The following is a 24,192-nucleotide window of genomic DNA, read 5'->3' on the forward strand; positions in this document are numbered from 1 at the left end:
AAAAGGCTTCCTTAATTACCTATCTAGCGATGTATATGTATTTACGCATACAATTTATTTTCACACATTATATACCTCCTTCAGGAATATATGTATTTGATCCTGCATCTTTTAGCAAAGTATATATCTAACTTGTATCTTGTTCCTTAAGTTTAAAACTAAGTATGCACTTAAGTGTTTTGCTGGATCGGACTGCACAGCATTTTGGAGGACTGAACATTCACAGGGCTGCATGCAGGATTTTCCTCCTCTTTGAACAAAAGGTGCTATGACAGTGTGCATGCGCTGTGTCCGACCTAAGATCAGCAGCCAAGTTGTGGACAGCTACATAAGGATTTTCTTTACAGAACTGAACTTAAAAATGGAAATGTCTATCTCCTCCAGCTATACTAGCAGACAGTATTTACCTAATGATCCAGATGTACAAGACCTTGTTATCAACTGTAGCTTTTACACAACTTGAAAGTTAGTGGGTTGGAGATCACACATTTTAGAAATATTTTCTGAAGGATATGATTGTATCTTCTGCCCTTACAAGTGTTTAATGTTGCATGTTCATTACATATTTTTAGTGTTAATTTAAAAGGTTTTTAGAAAATACAAATTATCAGAGTGGATTTAGACATGCTTCTAAAATAATAATAGGTATTTAATACACCAAAAAGCCTATACAAAAAGTAAAAACTCTTATAACTACATTGACATGCAATTAATATATTTCTAAAAAGCCATGAGTTTCAAGTGTCTTTCCAAAGTTTACATTTCAGTCATTTGAGTCCTTTCTATGGAATACAGTCCACTAAAACACAACATGCTGAAGTCTTTCTGCTAACTTAGTGTAAGAAGAGTTAACTTTTCAATAATGTGGTCAAAATATTTTAAGAAATATCCCTTTATGAAATATAATTAATTACCTTTGCATCTGTGTTATGTGGAGGAGACATACTATATACTTTGGACAGCAGTGCTGAGATGTATTGGGGTTTGCATAATGCCAGCATGCTGTATTACTACTTAAAGGCTTGTGAATAAGAATTTTCCTACAGTCACAACATATACATTGGGCTCTTCTGGTAAATTGATCACTCAACTAAAGAGAAAGGAATGTTTTGGATCTGCAAAGAAGATGGGCAAAAAGTAAGCCTGCTCATCTTAACTCCGCATTAGGGAAAAAAATGAACTTTGATCTATCATATTGCAGAGCTGCTTGTATTTCAGTGGCAATTTATCAATTCTTTAATAGTCAAAGCTCCCAAGTAGTAAAAGCTTCTTAGACTTCTTAATCTAATAGCCATTATTTTAAATTTTTATTCTGTATGACTTACTGTTCAGAAGCAAGAAAGCAACATAATTTCTTAAGAATTCTCTCTTTTGTAAGAACTGATGAAATGGAGTCCAAGACTACTAATTTTGTTCTTCCCCCTGCTGGTGTAAAACCAATGCAGAATCCCACCGTAATATATCTTAACATTTCTTACCTAATCTAACAGATAGCACTGTGCATCAGCAACAGGACTGTCTTAAGGTCAGGATACAGCAGCACGAGTCCTTCAGGGAGCACTTTCTCCTTTCGGGTTCGGAGCACTGTACATGCTTCTGCTGTCAGTACCATCACCCTGCCCACGGCTGGCACTGCTGGGCTGGAGGCACGGCTCTGCCTGCAGTGCCCCTTCCAGCCTCAGCTCGGGCGTCTTCCACCCTGTGGGGAGCAATTAGGAAGCTTTCTCTGTGCTCCAGCCACCACGACTGCTGCAATTTGTCTTTACAGGGGATATAGAAGGTCTCTCTGCTTCCTCCCCCAACATGAGATGGGTGGGAGAATCTATCCCAGGGTGATGGACCCAGCTCCATGGCAAGTCCCAATTTTTCTGGGTAAGGTGTGCCCCGTATTCCTAAGACAATGGAGACGAAAGGATATTCAGCACCCTGTGGGCCTGTCACAGAAGTGAAGCTGAAATAAGCTTAAGACTGGCTTGTTTTAAAAAGTTTATGTTGGGAAGTCCAACGCACGAGGAGGAGCATTTAAGACTGCAGATCTAAACCTGCATGTTGTTATTGCTAAACATTAAACCCTAAGGTCAGAATTCAGAATTCCCACAGTCAAGCACTTCGACTCAAAAATACATCAATGTATTTGCTAAATGGAAACCATACTCACATCACATCTTATCATAATGTCACAAAACGCATAAAATTACAAATCAGTTTTAAGGCAAAATACATGACAGCAAAATATAAGTACACAAAAACCACATTAAATATCAGTCTTCATTTGTCCCTACCGCTTCAACTTACCTCTCAGTTCAAAACTACTCACTGCAGTGCACAGCTTGAGATAGTCTAAGATCCATTTTAGAGTGGACTGAAATATAAATGACAGTTCGCACTACACATGAACATAGACAACTGTATAAAATATTTAAATAAAGACAGAAAAGAACAGAGGAAACCAACAGAGCCTTTGGCAGACCCAGCCTTTGGGAATTTAGCAGCTTGAGATTCATTGCAAATTTCATCTTTAATGTTATTTTTAGTTCAATATTTTGTAGCACTCAGAAGTAAATCTTTGTGTGCTGTCTCTCCTCCTGCTTGTGCTGCTTCCTTTTCCGATCTTTTTTTTTTTAAAGAAGCCCAATATATTTTCAATACAATTGATTTGTGACATGTTTTGCGATATTTGTTAAAGTTATCCTGTTTCTTCATACAATTCAGTGAAAACCATTACACCGTTGTTTCTTTTTAAGTGCTCAATATTGAATGTCATAACTGATATAAACGAGACCCCCCAATAGCCTCTGTTCCACCACACCTTGTGTTGCATTAAATTCTCTTACATTAATTTTGATTCTTGGGTTAGGGTCAAACTCTTTTTTTTTTAACCTCTCACCGCTGCTCCAAATACTGCCACACACAGTGCATTTTCAGAGCAGTTTTGATTTTATCCTGGAATTTGTTCTTTGTCTCTGTGTAAAGCAATCTGACTAGAATGAAACAAAATAACACTGAACTGGAAGATACTGCAAAGAGATCATGTGGATAACTACCGTCTGCAGGAAGATGGAAACTGGTTCTGCCTCACATCGTCTCTCTTACCCACTCCTGCCCTGCGTGGGTTGAAATGTGGTAGATCAGGGAAAAGAACAGACCCTTCTGCACCACTTTCCGCACACAGGAGTGGTCCGCCAGCTCCCTCAGGGCCACCTACCCTGTTGCTGTGCAGTACCAGCCGATACGGTTATTGGCTCCTTCTCCTCCTGGACAGAGACCAAAGGGGCCAAAAACCTGAAAGTGTAGGCATAAAAGCAGATTGCCACAGGTCAAAGCAGGGTGCAGAGTAGCAGCATGTCAGCTGCCCCACAGCAAGCATCTATATACGTGCTTTCACTCAGCACCAAATGCAAGATAGCTTTGATGCAAGTGGAAAAGAAACAATAATATTTACATGGGGAGCTGGCATGTGAACGTGGCAATTACCAAAGTTTCTACCTAAAAGTACCCAAAGTTCACACCCTAGTCTACCCCACTGTACATTGCTGTCTGTCCATGCTCAGATGTCTTGTTCAAAGTCAAGTCCTAATTTTTTTAATTGACTTGCCAGGCCTTTCCCCTTCCTCTTCTTGCAAAGAACTCAATGAACATACACTCCCATTACCATACTTATGATTTAGCAGTTGTGCCACAGATCATGGCATTACAAATCGACTATGTCACATCCCGTGGAACTGACAATAGCACTGTGATGTGACATGAGAAGGGAACCATACAGGAAATACAAAATAAGACTAAGCCTACTTATCTGTGCAGTATGAACACCAAAAAACTACCTTTGCTTTAATTAATTCTAATTTCATCAGGCTGCAGTTGGAGTTGGGACTTTTTCCTTTTTTCATGGAAGGATTTGCAAGAGGAGGAGGAGCTTGCCTGATCATAAGGCTTTAAAATTGCAAGAGAGCTTTTTTATTTCAAAAGCCTTATTTCTAACATATAAAGCCATTATTCAACAGTTCCCACAAATTCAAGGACTAGGAGCCCCAATTAGATGACCAGGCATCAGTCTTAAAACAAACAAAAGAAGTACTTTATCCTCACAGTGCATAATGAAATTACAGAACTCATGGCCACAGGATGGTGCGGAGGTCAAAAGTGTAAATGGACCATAAAAGGGATTACATGAAATCATGCAAATGAAATCCATCACTAGCTACTAAACATGATGATCAAGATCCAGCCTCCAAATCAAAGTGTCTAAGATACCAATCTTCAGAGGGCATAAGCACACAGAGGAAGAAGGATTGCTCTGTATGAGCGATATATCAGAGTTCATACACTTTTTCGCTAGGCGTTTGCTCCTTCTCACTCTCAGAGAGAAGACACTGGTCTACATGGACATTTTGTCTGACTCTTGATGGCAGCTATTGCATATGTTCTCAAGTTTTCAAAAATCCTAACTCATTTTATTTGACACTGTATGTTTTCGAAATTTTTCAGTTTTAAATTCAAGATAATTAGGAAAAAAGCCCGTAAAGAGTTAAACAAAGGGCAAAAAGAAACAAAGGTACCCAGACAAGATAGAGACTCAGAATTCAGAATATTTTCCATGACAGTCATGTTTTGCCATATAGTTGTGCTCAGGATCTCATTTTGCACTACAAAAGAAATTATTTCCATCCCATGGTTGCAAAAAAGAAAGTTAATAATACAGAAACATAAGCAGTGTCCACCTTCCTAAGTCTGTTAAGAGACTGAAGCATACCTGACAGTTGAGAACTGCCTTGTAAATCTGAAATAGGTCCCTGTGGCCCCTGCAGTGCTGAAACCCCTGCTCGCCATTGCTTTCACTGCATTGAATCATTCGGGCCTCTCCCTTTCTGTGTGAGTCAGGTTTTGAAAACTGAGCCTCCTCTAGCCTGTAGGATTCATAAACACCTGCCCCATTAACCCAGTTTCACTGTTTGTCTAATGACAACCACAAGTAACGACCTGACTCAAGTCATGTCAATATTCTGCCAAAACCTACCATTTTGCCCTCTTAGCCACCTCCTCCCACCCACCCATAGGTTATGGAACTGTGGGATGGTTGCCAGACAAATGCAATAAAAAGTAGGAAATGACATATACAAATAAAATTCACTTACCTAAAAGCCCTGTATGTCAGATCTCTTTGTGCTGCCTCCTCCCCCCCATCCACTCCTTCACTTCCAGCACTTGTTTCTCCTCTCTCTTAATTTCCTCTTCCTTTGCTGCCCTTTTTCTTCACATGTTCTATTTTCTGGTTTGTTTGGTTCGTTTTTTTTTTCCTTTTTTTATGCCCTAGTTTTTTTCTTTGGCTGAAAATGAATAAATGAATGCTTTCGTAATTTTTCCTTGCTTTAGAGCCAGTAAGGCATTATGGTGTCACGTTACCATTTTTGCTTCCTCTTCCCGGTTTTTCTGTTGCTACTTTTGTTGTTGTTTTCTACTTTTTTTCTGGCCTTCCTCCATAGCAATCACTCCCTCCTTGCAAGTACTCCCTCCTCAGTGACTTCATATGCTCCTTCTCTCTGCAGAGCTCCTGTTGTGTTCCAGTGCAGTCTGAAATGATCCAAATTTCCAGGTAGATTTGTTGGGCTTCTGAAGTTTTCACAGGGTGTAAAGGTCATCCTAAACATGTAAGGCAATACTGAGCACTTCTGGTGGAAAGTTTCTGGATGCATGAATATGGCTTCAGGGAGAAGCAGGGACATGAAGTGGAGTGGAGCAGAGTCTTACTCCAGTTGCTGGGGGAAATATCCCCTCTTGCTTAACTCTAAGCCACTTATTTCACTATTATTTCTTTGGCCTTCCAAATATTCTAAGTCATTGCCTATTGAGTGTAATTACAGGGTCCATCCCTAAAACCTGGAATGTTTATCCTCGTGGATGTCCCTCCTGCCAAGAGTACACAATATTAGGAATAGCACTCTCTGTTTTAGCTTATAGTTGCTCACATTTTCTTGATACTTAAAACCACTCTGAAGAAATGTCAGTTGATCCAAGTAGCTAAGTGTGCTGCTCTAATTGCTGCATGACGTGATTGGACTGCACTTGCTGCGGGAGAGCTGTAAGGCTGTGCAGGCTGCACGCGAGGCTGGCCTGTGCTAAGCTGCGGTCCCTTACAGCTTCGCAGGGTCGTGTTTAAACGTACAGTCACTATACACACGCGTTCTTCAAGGTCTAAATATGCTATAAACCATTCAATGCATTTTAATTAATCCCTGTGCTTCTTCATTCTTGTTAGGCATAAGTACAGTCAAGACTTAAAGGAAAAAACAGTATTTGAGGTTTGTGAGATAAGATGGTGAAAAGATGGAAGCAGCACTAGCTCTAGTATATATTTTCTGCCCTAAGAACTAAGAGAATGAGGGATTAGGTCTAAAATAACATCCAGAGAGTGGGAAAGAGCCTGAGTAGCTGAGAATTTCATGCTGTAAATATTATTATAGAAATAATTTTTTGTGTTTCTGTTCTTTAGCTTTTTAACAGCACAATTACCCATGACAATATCATTTGAACAGGATTTTTTAAAAAAATGCACAAGCCACCTTAATGAAATACCATCCACAGTTCAAACAATAAAAAAGATTCCTATTTTGGGGGCTTCTCTCCATTTACATTAATTATCAGTTTTTCTGTGGAAGAATTGTACAATATGGGCTTTTCCTGCATGTTCATAATAGGTCATTCATTAAAGAAAATACTGGGAAATTATTTTCTGTGTCAGTGGATACAGGATGCCATCTGGGAGCTGAAAAAATGAACAGAAATCAGACTGAAAAAAAAAGATTAAAAACATGAAATTAGTTGCGCTTATGGAAACCAGACAAATACTTTAAAAATTCCAGACCCATCAGATAGGCTGCAATAATTGGCACATTGTCCATTTATAGGAGTGATGCACTTACTCACAGGAGTGGTCTGTGGCTTCCTCCATCAGGCCCTGGGTGATTCACTCTCACCATTTCCCCTGGGTCTTCTCCCTGCTCTCCTGCTTCTCCAGAGCTGTCTGCACCCCCTCCGGCCCCGGGCTCACCAGCGCCGCATGGATGCTCTTTGCCATTTCCTCCTGCAGCTTTTCCCAGCTGTCTGCTTACTGGCAGTTCTCCATTCCTCTCATTTCTGTTTTCAGTTTTCTGCTGCCTTTATTCCAAGGTGTTTTCGAACAAACTCTATAACACAAGGCTGTTGTGATGTATTAGTCGGTCTCCTCCCTGGGTGCAAAAACAACAGGTAGATCAGAAAACCTCTCTTGAAATGTGAGATTGTCTCCTCTGACTCCAATTCTAGGGTAATCTAAAATTCAGCATTCATCTTTCTGGGATAAGGTAGATGGGCTAAGTTAGAAAGGGGATGCCTACATTAGCAGATAAGGAAAGAACAGCAATATAGCGATAAATATATTAAGATGAATATGGCCATATGCCAATTTTTTCCCCTCATAAATAAGACTCTTGTTTACCAAATGTTCAATTTTGCTTATGTCACTATAAAAATCAAGCAGCTGGTAATTCAGGCTTGATTAGCAGGTCTCCAGTTTTGATTAGTAAATTACTGTAGTAATCAAGGTTAATTCTCATTTCAGAGCTATGCCACGGATTTTATTTCCTCCAGAGAACTGGATCTACCACTCTGGAGAAGGAATATTTTAACAAATATCACAAAAATATCCATAAATAGAAATCAAAAGTAGATCCAAAGGGTTTTTGAAATATGGGGAACCAGAGCAGCAGCGCTATTCAAACATGAAATGGTTAATTCCTAGGAATAAAATTCCAAGCTGCAATTTTACAGAAGATTTCCACATAATATATGCAGAGATTGCATTGCTAATTCCTTTTACCTAGTGTTTCTATTTCTATCTTTAAAAATTGTTTTCTTTGGATCTTCATCTTTCGTTTTAAAAGAAAAAAAAAGTATACAGAGAGGCTTAAAAAGAAGCCCAAGAGACCATTATTAGTATAAAGATAAACAGTAGAATGGATTCTAACTGAGCCAGAAAACATCACTGTAGAATTTACATAAAATTTAGTTTTCAACCAAACATATTGTGCATCCAGTTCCAGCTCATCTCATAATGAATATTCAAGCTTTTGAATGACCCACATGTCCCATAAGTGAGCAAGAGTCCCCAAAAGCCATCATTGCCGTAGAAAAGGCACAATATTAAAAAACACTGAGAATTCATTAGGGATCTTTTTTTCCATGAAACTTTTACTAAATCTTTAGCCTGAAAATCCTGCGATTATTTGAGCCATACAAGTCTGTCAGGGATTTGAGGCTGGATAACAAACTCTTATATGGTTTTTAATTAGGATAATATTATTATTTTTCTAGTCACAATTCTGGGTCAGATTCTGTGTATCTCTCTCGCATCACTTTTGCATAATTAGAGACTAAATTATCTAAAATAAATATGAAGTTTTGCTTTATCTACTCAGTACTGCATGCTTTTCTCAGATAGGAAAGAACAGGCAATTTTCAGATACACCATAGTATTCCGCTCAAAATATTTAGATAAATTTCTCACCAATAACACAGAAATAATTGACTGAAGAAGCCCCCAAATATGTGGGTATAGAGGCACATTGCTGAGAATACAGTAAACACTGAAGTCAGTATAAAGTTATACAATTCCTGTGTCCTTTGAGGGGGAAAAAAAAAAAACCAACCCCCCTTTTCTAGATAAACATGCTATGTCCTTTTGTAAAAGGCTAGGAAGGAACCTGGAGTTTACTTCTGTGTCCATATATATGCTATATTCCACCGGAGCAATTTTGCTACACAACTATGAGCACTTTCATTATGGCACTGGAAGCATACGGGGTTTTGAATCAGACGAGGATCAACTGTGCTTCTAATTCAGCATCTTGTTCCTGATGATGGCAAACAGAAAATGCTTCAGAAGGTTTCTTCCTAGTGCTAGAAAGTCAATAGCTGTCTTATGGTCTGAAGCAAGGAGATTCTTATCCTTCCTGCATTTTCCCTATATAAGGAAGTCCTAGATATTTAACATTAGGTCTTATCTGCATGGTTCATTTACAGACCAGCATCCAATGACCTAAACGTTGGCAGAAAGTGGAAAGCAAGCAACCTGGTCTATGAACATTTATTTAAGATTAACCCTTAGCTAAAATAATAATCAATTTGAGTAGAAAGTAAGCATATACAGACTGGATTTACTAAGTATATTAAGGACTTGTCTCACTTTCACACATCAACAACTTAGGAAGTCCGACACTTTGCAAGAGAAGAGAAAAAAAATATACTTTCAGGCGGAAAGCCTGTAAAACAAACATTATAACTCTGGAAAAATTGTGCATGCTTTTTGTAGTCTGTCTTATATGTGCAAGACAAGATTCACCTGGGGAAGGAAGGGGTGGGGTGTGGGGGGAAGCAATTACATCCAAGCCATTGCATTAATAGGGGACTTCCACAGATTTTTGGCTCATCTCCAGTAGTACAACAGCTCCTTGAATCTGGCAGATTTTACTCATTGCTTTTGCGCATGTTTTTATTTTTGGCTTTGACTTTCCTCTCCTTTGCAGTTCTTCCAAGTTACATGGGAGGAAGCACACAGCTGTCATTCCTCAAGAACAGTACAGGAGACAGTGGCCTCCGTAACCACCTCTCCCACCAACAGTTATGATGCAGGCATGTACAAATAGCTTGAGATTCTTCCCAAGCTGCATTCTTGGCCAAACTGATTGTTTCCCCAAGACTTTGGTGAATTATAACTAGCAGCTTAAGGCTATGGTTGCAATATGGATAAAGCTATATTTGAGGATATTAACAAAATTCAGAATAAAAGTCAAAACTACAGCCACCAGAAGACTGCACTGTGTTGCTCTAGTGGAAGATAAAAACTCTGAATGGGAGGTAACAGCTACCTTTAGACCTCTTGGGCAAAGACAGAGTAGCATACAACTGACTTTGCTGGTTATTCACCATCCTTTTGCCAATGTCCAAGCAATCAACACGAAGGAAATATGAGCAGGGAGTCACTGCAATCTTGTTATCCCTGGCAGAACAATAGTTTTCTTAAAAGCAGCCTGGCCTAGTGTAAATGAGAGAAGTCATAAGGTTTCTGGAAATGTATTTATTTTTTCCGCAGGTAGGATTGCATCACTGAATGTGATAGTCTCTATTTAAGGTGATTAATAATATGTTATGTTGCTTGTTTTAAATAAAGACTATAGGCCAACTCCTGCCCTGGCTCAACTCCCATTGAAGTCAATTGTTTACCCTGAAAAATGGATTACAGGATGTAGCTATAATTTATGCATACGAAAATGCAGAGGATTTTACTTTAGGAACAGTAATTCTTATTTATGTGTGCTGCAGTAGTGCCTAGAACCCAAGACTCTTCGTGCAGGACGGTATCCAAATGCACAGGAAATACAGGCACGGTCCCTACCCCAAAAAGTCTTTAATCTAAGCAAAAGACAAGAGACAGCAAACAGATGAGGAGAGGGGCAGAAATGACAAGGTAACTGGGAGATAATTATGATCACTATGCAGTCACAGCACATCAGCTGCTTAACCACTATCATTTTTTTTTAAGGTGTCACAGCAGAGGAGAGTTTTAAGGGAGGATGTGAAGAAGGGCAAGTGTAGCAGCTTGGCAGATTTTTACAGAAGTGGGCCCTCACAGGAAAAAACAAAACGAGTATGGATCAAAATTTAAGACACTGGTGATGAAATCTGTTATGAATGGTGGATGCACATCGATCTGTCAGTACCTCATGAATGTGATAGGGACAAACAGTCTGGGGAGAGCCTGTGTGGGCCTTAAAGCATCTGTAGGACTTTTTTACTTGCAGGGCAGATGAAGGAGCTGATGAAAGGATGCATGGTGGAAGAGGGAGATGGTACAATATTCAATTTGAAAATGCACCCCTGCAGCAGTGTCAGAGTGAATGGGCAACGTATCTGTCTGCCAAGGCCAAAGTAACTGAGACTCAATGCTGGGGTTTGAATGAATATTTGAGTTGTGCTGGTCAAAAGGTCAGACTGTAGAGAAAAAGTATGAGACTCAGAAGATTGGTCCTAGCAAGCACAGATTTAGAGAGAAAGATGTAGAAAGACATCACGTCTAGAAAGAACTGGGCCCAGAACCTGAGATGTTCGTCCTAATACAGTGGTCACACCTTTAGTTTTTGTTTTGCAGGATGCTGCTGGCATGAAAAAGAGTCCCTGTACTTGGAAAGGGGAACACTTCTGAAACTGCTTAGATGTGACAAAGTGGAAAACTTTTGGTGCATGAGCAAAGTATATGGAAAAGTGAGAAAAACAGATGACAGAAAAGAACAAAAACTCCTCCTTAAAGGTGTCAAGGCTTTTTTTTTCTTTTTTTTTTCTCTCCCGCAAGGTTAGTAATTTGTATTAGTACTCTCCCAAGCTCATATTTCAATAAATAAACCGATGAAAACAAACCATTTTTGTGTGCTATTGCGGGAACTGCGTAAGAGAAACTTAGGTATGGAGCTGCTTACACATACTTGTAAGAGTAACTTTTTGAGAGTCTGAGCATTTGCAACTCCAATCTTACTGTGAACAAAAATAGAAAGGACAGTATGCATGCTACTGCAAAGCAATTTATATATTATAAGTATGTTTAGGTGGTATCTAAATTACTGCCAGAGCTCTGACCTTGATTACAAATGGTCATAAAGTAAAGAATACTTTGAAGTGCCCCAAATTGTAGATCAAAATGCTTATATATTCATCACTTTGACTAAGATCCAGCCAAGATTTTGTTGGCTAATAAAGACTGTAAATTAAATAGAAAACAGGCCCAGTAAAGAGAGGTCATGGCTGCTTTTTTAAAGGCTTACAGTCCTTTAGGGCAGGATGTCTGTGCTGCTTTAATTGTTCAGAGTTTCACTTTCTGCCATGGGAGCTGCAAATGTGCAAGCCTCTGTCTCATAATGCTGCAATATAAACCTCCATTTAAACTTGATGGGTCCCTTCTCATTGGAGTTTTATTTTCCAGGCACTTTTGTGATGTGCTCTTTTATGAGCAGTGTGAATAAATATGATAGAGATATTACCTATGCAAATACGCAGAACTAAAATGTCTAGGGTTAAGAAAAAACAACAAAATTCTGCTTTAAAAAAAACCAACCCAAACACCCAAAACATTATCTACATTTTTCTTATTTTAATAATGACTTTCTTCTAATCTTCCTGCCAGTCAGCATTTCTCTGAGGCACATACTAACTATCCATGATCTGATTAGCAAAATGTGAAAGTAAGCTAAATTTCAGTCTTACTAGTATTTTGATTCTTCTCCAGTTTGTAGATCAGTGACCACACCATGACTGCTCTTAATGAGCAGTCCTAACTTTTGGGAGGATCAGATGCTTTCCCGATCTACCTTCTCCCAGTCCACATGGAGATGCATGACAGGCAGCTGTGAACAAGCTGTCTAGCTGTGCTTGATAGTGTGCAAACAAATACACTGTTGTATGAGTGCCCTATTGATTTATCATACCGTCACTACTAGTGATGTTATGAGCAGTGCTCTACGTTCTCTAATGAGCAGCCTTTAGTTGTTTGAGGACTGTTTCCAGTGAATCAGTTTTATAGAAAGCCTAGAATATCACTCAAGAGAAACATCTTTGGGGATCACGGCCTTAAAACATAGGACAAATTCCCACTTTTAGTCCTGCTGGAAAGATGTCATCTACCCAAACTCTAAATGGTTTCTACATTTAAGTGAGAAAATCATTGTGACTCACCACAAAGCAGAACATTGGATGGTCTCCGATTCTGTCACTTTGCCTGAAAAGGAGCCAAGAATGAAGATTTACAAAGCAGATTATGAGTTTTGTACATCTCAGTGAAAAAAGGTGATTGTTAGAGAAAAGCGAGCTGTTAGCTTTGCATGATAGTCATGCAAAGGGTGTAAATGGAAGGGTAGAAAATGGGAAAGCATGAGCGGATTGTGTGCTATCTAGCAAAACACCCCATCATTATTTATACAAAATTAAACTTTCAAATGTGCAAGAATCACTCTACACTAAAGTGCAGATTTCTCAGGACTAGCCCAGAGATTAATTAAGCCTTTAATAATTAGGGAGTCATGATATTATTTGGTAAAAGGCACTCTTTTGGGGAATGATTGTGCAGTAGAAAATAGACAACCAGTACTTCACGTTATAGCACAGGTCCTCTGTAAAATTCACATTGTTCATAATGACCTTTTTCCTATTCTTTAAGCTGAGGGTTGGCCAGATTCTGTTTTTAGTTACACCATTGTAAATCTGCAATAATAATATGAAAGTCCATTGAGATGATAAGGATTTTGTAATTTCATAAAAAAAACCCCTGAAGTTATAAACGAGACATTCCTGCATTCCCCATGTTTTGCACTGTGCTGTTTCTTTGTCTCCTTCCTTGTCACTTACTCATTCTCAACCTCTGTACTTATTTTATTCCATCCTCTCCTACCCATTCCTATCGTTATTTTTTATGGCTTTGGGTGGGTGGTTAACTGGCATTAGGAAGAAAAACCACACAGGAATATATCCACATATAATATTATCCAGAGCACCATGCCTCCTTCTCTTGGTTACCTCAATGTCATTATGAAACATGCTATATATTTATTATTTAAACAATATTAAACAATAGAAAAAAGAACACTGTGTTTTTTCTGAGGTTATCATCTATTACAAAATCCTACAAACGGCAAAAAGGAGCAGTTAAATGAGTACCTTAATTCACTTGCTATTGAGAAGCTGTTACTATAACAAACAGCAGCAAGACTTTTAAATCAGGCCTGTGGAACAAAGCATTCCAGTGTCATTTTTACATTAGTGATTGCAGTTGATGTCATTTTCACAAAACAAAATTATAACCAAAATGGATATTTCAGGTCAAAGTGCCACAAAGAGTATATAGATACATTTCCATCAATAAATCTGCCCTCTTCCTGCCCTGACATAAGTGTTCAACCCCTTGTGATTGACGTTTTTACCACTAAATTATACTATGTCTGCTTCTAGAAGAAATGTCTCCATTACAAAATTAGCTAACCATCAACATAACATAAAATAACTTCAACATGGTGTCATTTCACAAGAATATTGATTCTCACAGACTTACTGGATTAAATCCTGGTTTCCCATAAAAGGAGCAGCCATTATGTCTTTGGTAGACAGAAAAATATATATTGTAGAAAGATGTATATTGAGGTGATTAAAACTTCATTGCTGAGCTCAGAAGCTTAGGAATTTTGTCCTATGGCAATATGAAATAAAGAAAATGGACAAGATATTAGTTTGAAATATACATAAGAATAAAGTCAAAAACCAGCTACTAGTCTGTCATTTTAGTTTCCTCTGCTGGAAGATACTTTTGACTATTGGTTGCAGTAGGAAAAGTCATCACTTCTTCTAGATTGACTACTGAGGCTGCCAAATTCTTTTCAAGACCTTGTGCATGTAACTTTTCCTTGCTTCATTTTCCTCACCTTTAGTGCTAATAGAATTCCTTGTACCTCACAGGATGTTGTGAGCTTATAATTGACTAATACCTGAAAAGTCTTTGAAGTTCTTAGATGAGCAATGCTATTTAAGAGCAAATAATCACAACGTGCAGTTGTAGCTTCTTCCTATATCAAAACTGTGGAAAGGAAAACTAATTAGAGAACAGATTTTTTTATCACCATCTCTACTTCATTTTTATAGACTTACCCTATATTTAGCATTGAAATAATAATTCTGGCTAAACTCATTCTGGGCACAACTTCTGTGAGTTTAGTGAAATTACATTAAATTTGACCCAGTTCTTTGTGACCACTTGCACATCAGAGAATTTCCTAAAGGAGAAAATACCACCTCTATGACCACAATTTACTCCTGGTACATGCAATATTTTGTGTTTCAGCCTGATTCCTTCAAATACAGATGAAAAGCGGTGTCTTCATTAAACAAGGCCAATGTAAATTGTTATATACCCGGTACTGTCCTGAAGACTCTAACCTGTTCAGGGCTAGTGGTATGCTCAGAGAGCAGGGGTAAGGTGAACAGCTGCCAGATTTCTCACTTTTTATGAAGTACTTTTCATCTCTGTTCATCTTAAAATAAGAGCCTTTAAAATCAAATCAGTTCCGCACTCCCTCGTAGAGAAGAACTAGGTAACATGCCAGTTCCAGGAAGACTAGCAATAATGAGGTGTAAAAGACATGGGGGAAGCATGAGGTTGCCGGGAGGTTTGCAATTACGATGTCTGTGCATAGTAGGCTTGTATTCCTTGAAAAGCAGCTATGATGGGAAAGCACCATCCCTCGACCATGGCTTGTGTATGTTTGTGGAGGCAGGGGGCAAGTGGGACTCTGCTCAGCAGCTCCCTCTTCTTCTGGCTCTGTGTGGCATGCATACGAAAAAAGAACGCTTTCACCTTGGGAGAATCATAGTATATAGCTGCCTGTTAGTGAAGGATAGTCTGTCACCATTCATCCCTGCCCATTAAGGCTTGAAGAGGACAATGTTACTAGTCTCTGCCCATTCAATCCTTTTTTGTTGGCACATTACTATTTCATCATTTTGATCTTCTTCTTACTGAAGATAAAAGACACCATGGGCGGGATTCATGAATGACTACTGTTATTTATCGACCCAGGACTTTTTGAACATTTTTTCCCCTCTGATTCATGAACCACTTTTCCATATTCGAAAAGCAGTTCATAAATCGTTCAGCACCAGCAGAAATTAATAATAATGAGTTCATTTACATAAAAGGACTCATCCTGCCAGTTGCTGATAATGTTTGAAGCCAGAACCTTGTCGGCAAACAGGATTTTTGCTGGCAGTGCAGGAAATAATCTTTTGTTTATAAATTAATTAAAACATACTTTTAGAGCTGCTATAGGGACATTTTGTTGAGCAAAACATTATGCATTTTCTTTTTTTTTTAACAAATGGCATTGCCCAGAGTGGAAAGAGAGATTTTTGGTAGCAGTAAGAGTCAGACTTTTGAGAGAGAGGAATGTGTTTTGATTTGTTTTCATTTCATTTTTTTGAGTGAGGATTTCTTCTAAAGCTGTTGGCAGCTGCATTTCACGAGGGTTTGTTTGAACATACTCTTTCCTGTGGATCTGTGTGTGTTCACTCTCTCCTGCCCCAAGTTTCATTCTGAGTTTCAAATTCAAGTGAACTGAAAATCTCCACAAGAAACTCCCACGTTTCCTCTGGACTCAAACCCATGAGTTTCACATGATTTCAATGCAAAACTATAATCAGTCCCAGGTTTATTTTTGGAGAGGAGGGATGAACCTGAATGAACATTTCCATAAAGCCAGTCAAGGGGTAGAATCTGTGAATGGCCATTTAATGCCAGGACACACATGTGGCGTTTGTGTGCATGTTTCAATTACGTTTCAATGCTGGGAACTAGTCTCCCTTCCCCAAGACTAGATTTACATAATTTACTCGAACAGAGCTCCATCAGACCTACATTGCTATAAGAGAATGAGGTTTCTGGAGCACAAGGGTAGGGTTTCACAACACACTAAAGCCTAAACTAAGTTGCAGGCTGTTGCAGTGAAGAGAGGCTTGCTCTACCCTGCCCAAATCCTCGTGGTTCTGCTATGTGGTGGGACAAATTTGACAGAAAAATAACACGTACAACCCCACCCCATACATTTTCTTTTGGATCCCCAGCCTGGCAGGGATATTACCACACATCCCTCACCTCAGCGCTTTCCTGGCTAGCCTCAGACTCCTCCAGGTGACTCCATGCAGCCAGGCAGTTTCTGTAGCTCCTATAAAGCGTCTTCTCTCCCCATGCGCGGTTCATGGAGACTACATGTCTGCAACAAAGTTCGGTTTCCACTCCAGAGCCCAAGCCTACAAATTATGCACAGCGATAGCCAACATTGCCACATTTTAAGTTGCTTTTTGCATTCAGGCCCAAGTCTTTCCAGAGAAACCTAGGTAGCTGAAAAGCCCCGTGTACTGTTTTTCCAAGTTACACAGTAGAGCACTCAGATTTGCAAGGAGGTAAATGAAATAGCCATATGAACATTTTACACAAAAAATGGCCTAATTCTCTCTTAATATTTTGAAAAGAGTAAACCACTTGAGTGTCAAGTATCATTGGAAAAGAGTGGAAATTCTTCTTAGCTTGTTTATTTCTTTATGTACAGCACTATTATCAGAAATTGCGTTATGACATATGATTTACTGGTTTGTTCAATTTCTTAGGGCTGGAATTTGTCATTTGCTATCCTGATTTTTATTTGTATTTAAGCTTTTGTTTGGCAAGCACAGAACACAGTGTTATCACAAAGAAAGGCTAGAAGTTGGAGATGTGTGTTAGTAGTCTGATCTGCGTAATATGTATGTATATGGCTTCAGTAGAAAAGCTACTTTAAAAAACAACAACAAAAAGCCTGAATTATCTGTTCCTACTTTTGCTCTTAATTGGTGACATCTGGGTTTGTTGGGATTGAATGAAACTTTTATTTTGTGTTTTTGAGAAGGAAGAGTTGGCTGATGAGTTACCTTTATATGGTTTCATTTCCTCTCATGTCCCCTTCTCTTTCATTTTACTGTTTGAAGACTTCTAAGGTAAATATAAGGGAAACAAAAGAGTTCTCCAGACAGTTCTCTGGACTATTCTGAGCTGTAGCACTTGCAGCATGAACCTGGGCAGCTCACTTCAACTTTTTGTCTTCATCTGTAAAACAGAGTTCATTCAGCTTAGAAAACTTTGAGATACATTCACCAAAATCACTATATAAAGCCAATATATTATATTATTATTCAGATCACCTTTACTTTTGTATTAGTAAGACATGAATTTTCAGAAACAGGCTTTTTTTGGAAATTTGGTATTCTTGTAAACTTCTTGAATTGCAGTTACTGATGTCTGCCTACACACACACACACACGTATTACATGCACGCGTAGGCTATGTAAGCTTCTATGTAGCAAGTGGCATGTTGCTTCTCCAGTCTGCTTATATAAGTTTGGGTAATTATTGATATCACCAGTTATTTCCAGCTTATACCAGTGTGTGACCAGAACCAGGTATCACAGGTTTGTCATGGCTGTATGTGTTACATTTTATCCTTCCTTTAGCAGCCTTTATAGATTTCGCTAAAAGATGGGGATATAAAATGGAGAATATTTGGATGTGGAACAGAAAACGGAAACTGGAATCAAGCTTCTCAGCAGAAAATATCTGAGGGAGAGGGGAAAATTTTGTCTGTAGCAGCAAAATGACATGCTAAGCAGAATGAAAGCAACATTCATAACGTTAGGAGCCCACTTTCCTCAGTGCATAAATTCAAGACAATGAAAATGTAATGAATAAAGCATTTAGAGAGGTGATTGTGACAAGGACAGGAGTGGGGGAGGGGTGCTGGATCATACAGTTGACCACTTCAAGTGAAACGGTGTTTACTGCTGGAAAGGAGACATCGAACTGGGAAATAGTTTAGGCTTAAGGTTCCCCAAAAAATATTCTTTCCCAAGCAAGCGAATTGTTGAGACTGCAAACAGAATCAGGGTGCTTTAAGTGACTGCGTAAGACCCTGATTCTTCATAACATTTAACTACATGGAAAGGATCTTTAGCAATATGTAAAGGATCTTTGCAATTGCATGCCAGACAGTCTTTTGAAAACATCCTACTGCAAGTGAAACTTAAGTATAAAAATGCACCACCCCTGAACAAATGCCTGTTGGGAGTTCCAAAGAGCCACTAAGTCTTGATCCCTGTAGGAGCTGCAGATGTTGCTGGAAGCCACTACTAACAAGGAGCCAAAGCTGGAGTTGGAGCTGTTCAGCACCTCTGAGGATTTGGGCTTCGATTTGAGCAGTCTGCAGACCCCAAAGCCCAATCCTAGGAGGCTTCTATATCACTCTGAATAAGCTTTAGGGGGAAAAAAAAAAAAAAAAAAATCTGAGGCAAGCTTTCAACCCTCTCAATTAGTTTTAGTAAGGATTTTCAAAGTTATCTTCATGAGGAAAAGGGCTAGAAAAGAAACTTGCTTAAAGGAAATCTGAAAATCTGTGTTCTGTTCCTGCCGTCTCCAAACATAGGAACAGACTTTTCAGTCATGGGCCTGGTCACAAAGGCAAGTTGGGGAAGAAAGATACAATAAAGGGAAATGATTTATTGTCAGAATCGGTGTGGAAATGCAATCAGGGCAGATGATTCTGGTACTCATTTTCACACTTCTGCAAAAATCTGCATCTTTTTCATTTATCAAATAAGTCGAAATTTTAAAACATTAAACAAACTTTTTATAAAGTTTCTACCAAACACAGGAGATTCTACCAAGTGGTCTAAATGGAAAATACTGTAGGCACCTAAAGCAAATGGCAAATTTTAATAAGTAATTGCTCTATGGCTTTTAGTTTCTTTTCTGTTTTTTCTTTGCTTGATATACTGGAAAGCATTAGCCAGGAGATGCCAATGTCTTACCACTGGTTTCCAGGGAGAAGTCCCTGTCCTCTTTTTTTTCACTAGGGCTTGAAGCTGTAGTAGAAATATTATAACCTTCATTCAGTATGTGTACTGCTCCAAACTTTGACAGATTATCAACTGGATTTCCCCAAATCCTGAAAACATGCATAATAACTACAAGAGAGAAAAAAATCCAGGAAACAAGAAATAGAAACCCCAGCACACTTGGGTTCTTTATATTCACATGATGACTTCTGAATTCTGAGGGATTAAGTCTTAAGGTATATTTTTGGGATCACACTTTCAAGCTTCCTACATAATCATGAGACCTAGAAAGTTTTGTTTTACCTTTAAAAAAATTCTTTTTGCATTTGCAGGAGCTGAGGGTTTAAATAAAGCATCATATACCTTGAAGTTCACGATAAAATTGTAAGAACTGGCAACACTGCCTGTAATAAGCACGCAAAACTCTGTTCAGAAGCTAGTAGAGGAGGAGGAGGCATAAAGTACTGTACAAGGCAGGAGAAGGTTTTGAAACATTACTGGTTTGGAAAGGCTGCATTTTTACATTAGGTTTGCACTGCTGTGAGTGACTCTCAGCTTTCAGGTGCCGAGGCATGAGTTTTCTGTGGGACTCTCTGAGACTAAAGTACTCACTAGCCCTTTCAGTCCATTCTCTTTCAGACTGTATTTCTCTTTCTCTTTTGCATCTAATTTTTTTTTTCTCTGTCAGGCTTTTTCAGCGAGTTTCCTTTTAAATAGCTGATTCCCTCCTTTCTTCCCTCTGATCTGGTGTGCTACTGAGCTACCAAGGGGTCCCAGCACACGTCCTTCGACCGCAGAGCACAGACATTCCCACCTGGCAGGCAGAGATGGGCAGGCAGAGCGTGCTGGCAGGGGGAACCCCGCAGGCCTGCCCTAGGCACTGGCTTTTGCTGTGATTCACTCTCCCCAAGGCACGGAAAGTCCCCTGAAGAGGGAGCTTTCCTCCGGACACAGGCAGGTGTTGCAGTGTTTCCCAGCGAGCTGGAAGGCTCCTCTTTTTCTCACGCACCTTTTATTTGAGAAAGCAAAGAGCCCATCTATCCAATCCCTGCTTCCTCCAAGAAAATAAGTCTGGTCTCTAAGAGTAAAGGAAGGAAAAGGAGCAAAGATCTCTGTATGAGCATGGCTGGTGTCTTGCACTAGTGCCGCTGTAAATTAGCTGTATTTGAAGCAGGCCAGGCAAGTATCAAAATATGGCTGAAATGGTGAGTTGGAAGGACCACCTAGAGCAAGGCTTCCCAAATATTTTTGAACTGACAGTTTAATATCAACCCTTGAAATTTCTCATGCGTTACCAGACACCAAATTTCTCACTGTGTCAAAAGGACCATTATTACTAAGGATTTCCTCTCTATTCAACCATCTGCACTGTGGGAGGATCTCTCCTCTACTCGTAAGACAGACATTATTGAACCTCTTCTTAAAATCTCTTTGGGACGAGACAACATAAATGCTTTCTAGGGAGCTTCTTCCAGTGCTTCACCATATTAACAGAAGGAAACTCTGCCTGATATCCTTCATAGATATAATCTCATTTTTTCTCCCAGCAGACATGAAAGAAATGGAAGTTCCGTCCTTTAAGACCTCCTTCCTCCCTTTTGCTCCTCCATTCAGCTCCAAACACTCTCTTGCAATGGACGTGGAGTGGTATTCTGATGTATCTAGAACAGAAAGTTTCTCTCAAGCATTACGAAACAACCCCAAATAGAATAAGAAATAGAAATAGCAATATAAACCAACTGGATTATTTAATTCCACTGTCCGAAGGGATGCACTTGTGGGTTTAACTAATTGTTTTATAAGCTCTTTCAAAAACAAAAAGGGTTGCATAGTAAACAATGGATGTATTTGTCCTAAATAAATGCATATAGTTATATATTTGGTATTTTCAATAGGTGTTTTGGATATGTGATTATATGCAAACCAGCTCTAAGATTTTATATATTTACTTAATATTTACTTAATTTAGATATCTAGAAAAGACATGGAAGTTGCTTTCTAGCTTTTAAAGATCACAAGTATTACAATTTTAAAACACTGGTACAGAGGTAGAAAGCATATGGTATATGTTTTAATGGGATGTTTTTAAAAACTTGAGATAATGAAGAAAATGTATAGTAAGACATTCATTTGATGTCTCATTTGTTTACAGCCAGATTATAGCTGCGTCATAGAAATAAGAAATGGAAATGGGACACAAATTTTAAGAAGAGATGTGGGTGATGGGGTCATCGGTGACCTCAGTTTCACTATTGGATATAGCTCAAGATAGCTACTAGACCAAATGTAGAGATACATCTACTTGTGCTCAAAATCCCGTCCTACCTCAGGCAACCAGAGTTCTATCACAGTTTGTTAGATTACCAAAGACATATGAACACCAATCAAAGCACTGGCTATATATACCAAACGATAACATCACAATCATTGTCATTAGACAAAGAAAGTCAGAATTGCTTAGCTAGGTAGCAAGAGCTTTAATTGTAGGGTTATAAAAATCTTGAATGCAATAAAATATAGTATAAACTGCAATAAAATATATTAAAAACTCTAACTACTTACATTCATATAATACTAGATTGCTCAAGAAATGCTGAGGGACTGCTACCTCCTAGTCTCCCTGTTTTCATTTACAGCAAGTTCACTTTGGAAATGTTGAAGAATCTGCATCTATCAGAAAATTGCTCACTTACTGAAACCAGCTATTTTTAAGATTTTATTTAAAGGACATAATGAATAAGACTAAATTGATGTCAGGCATGAAGTAATTTTAACCAATACATTCAAAGTCTATAATACAAAATATTGGAAAATTATATGTAGAGTAATCTAAAGTAATGAGATGTTAAAATTCCTTGGAACCTAGAAGCTCTACTATTCATTCTGTTCTTCTTTTTCTTTCAACCTCACTGTGGGAGGCTCCATCTCTGACATCTTTATATATGATGTTCTCATTTCAAAATGCCACTGAACCTTCAAATGAACACTTGCCTATGATCTTTGAATACAAAAATACTTAAATCAAGGTTTTTATATTTTAGTGCACTCAGCCATAATATGCAGTGAAAGAATTTTGGTATTTAGTCTAGGTCTTATTTCAAAAGAAAGGAAAAGACGACTCTCAAAATGAAAACAACAGCTCAGTAGAATGGAATACCAGCAGTACCAGATAATTTCTAGACAGGATATTTTAAACATATTCAAAAGAAAGGGAAATGAAAAATCCTTTAGAAATTTAAATCTGGAGTAAAATACAGTATCTTCCTGTAAGAATTGCTTATAAATTGCCATTAAAGAATGAAAATAAAATGAAGTAAGACAAGCAGTGTTTGTACAGTATTTGCAGGTTGGCACCTATTCCCGGTGTTTGTGTGGACAGGACTTGAATGAAGAGCTTTGAAGACCTACTCTGTTGGTAGACATTAGATGAAAGCAAGCAAGGACAGCTTGCTGTTCTATGGCAGACACAGAATTATCACGAACACACTTCTCTTACACGCTTTAAACCAATCCCTTTTTTTCTTATTGGGCTATAGAGATTTTAGAGCTATAAACAGGTTCTGAGGCCATTTGCTAGAACAGACTACCTTCTATACTGCCCTCTGTTAATCAGCTATACAAACACAATTTAATATGACATAAACTAAACCATCTAAGTAACTTGATGGAATAATGCAGATCTGCTACTGAAGTCTAAAGTCAACCTTGTATTTCCTTTTTAAGATTACGTCTTAAAGCATTGATTCCACAAGTAATTGTCTCTCACTGCTTTGCTTTATTTTTGCTATTCAAAGTAAGATGCAGGAAAATGTGGCTTCTTATTACTCCAATGGATAGTTAAGGTTAGCACCAAGCCTTTGTTTCATTTCACTGATTGTAGAATTACCCGCTGAATCTCAAATTGTACTTTTAACAGATTTGTCATACACAATCAGTTTTCGGCTTTCTAATGTATATCAGAATTTACTGTCTTCCAGGGGGTCAATGCATCAGATGTGGAATTGTGACTTTTCAGTTTCAGTAACCTCTCACAGGCTAAGTGTTGCAGGCAGGCAGCATTAGTGAGCACCACAGCTCTTGTCTATCCTTGGGATAGGTGTCCACTATGCATTTCTTCTTGAAGCTTTTACTGGCTTTGAGTGTCAACTTGGCTGAAGCAAGAAGCTGGCTACATCACTGCTTAAAAGCTGTGATGATTCAAAAGTTATGACTGCTTCTGCTTTTCATCTTTTCAACAGGATTGCTGCCTGAACTGTAGTAGCATGAAACCAAGCTCACTACACTAAATAGTCTTCAGAAACACAAAGTTAAAGCTTATCTACACAAAAATGTTAAAGCTTAATTGGAGGCAGACACAACAAAACCACAGGCACCTCCTTCTGACAGATCCTAAGATCTGTTCTTTAGCATCGCTGTAACTGATACGAACAATACTAAGATTTTTTTCATTTTAGCTAGGTGAGTGTAAATGACTCACATGAGAGCTGTGCAGCTATGGGAAGCAGAGGAATGCACACCCTTAACATTTTATATGTATGCATTAAACCTGCAGATGTTAGAAGTGCCAAGGAAGCTCGCAGAAGAATACTTACTGGCTGCAGTTACTGGTTGCATAGCTAGGATGGAGTACTCCATCCAGTACAGCTGCTTCCCTGAGTGTGGCAGGATGCACTGCTCAGTTCCCTTCCCTCTGGTGCTGAATATTGCTGG

Source organism: Haliaeetus leucocephalus, unplaced genomic scaffold, assembly GCF_000737465.1.
Source record: "Haliaeetus leucocephalus isolate CR32 unplaced genomic scaffold, Haliaeetus_leucocephalus-4.0 Scaffold92, whole genome shotgun sequence".
Classification (NCBI taxonomy): Eukaryota; Metazoa; Chordata; class Aves; order Accipitriformes; family Accipitridae; genus Haliaeetus; species Haliaeetus leucocephalus.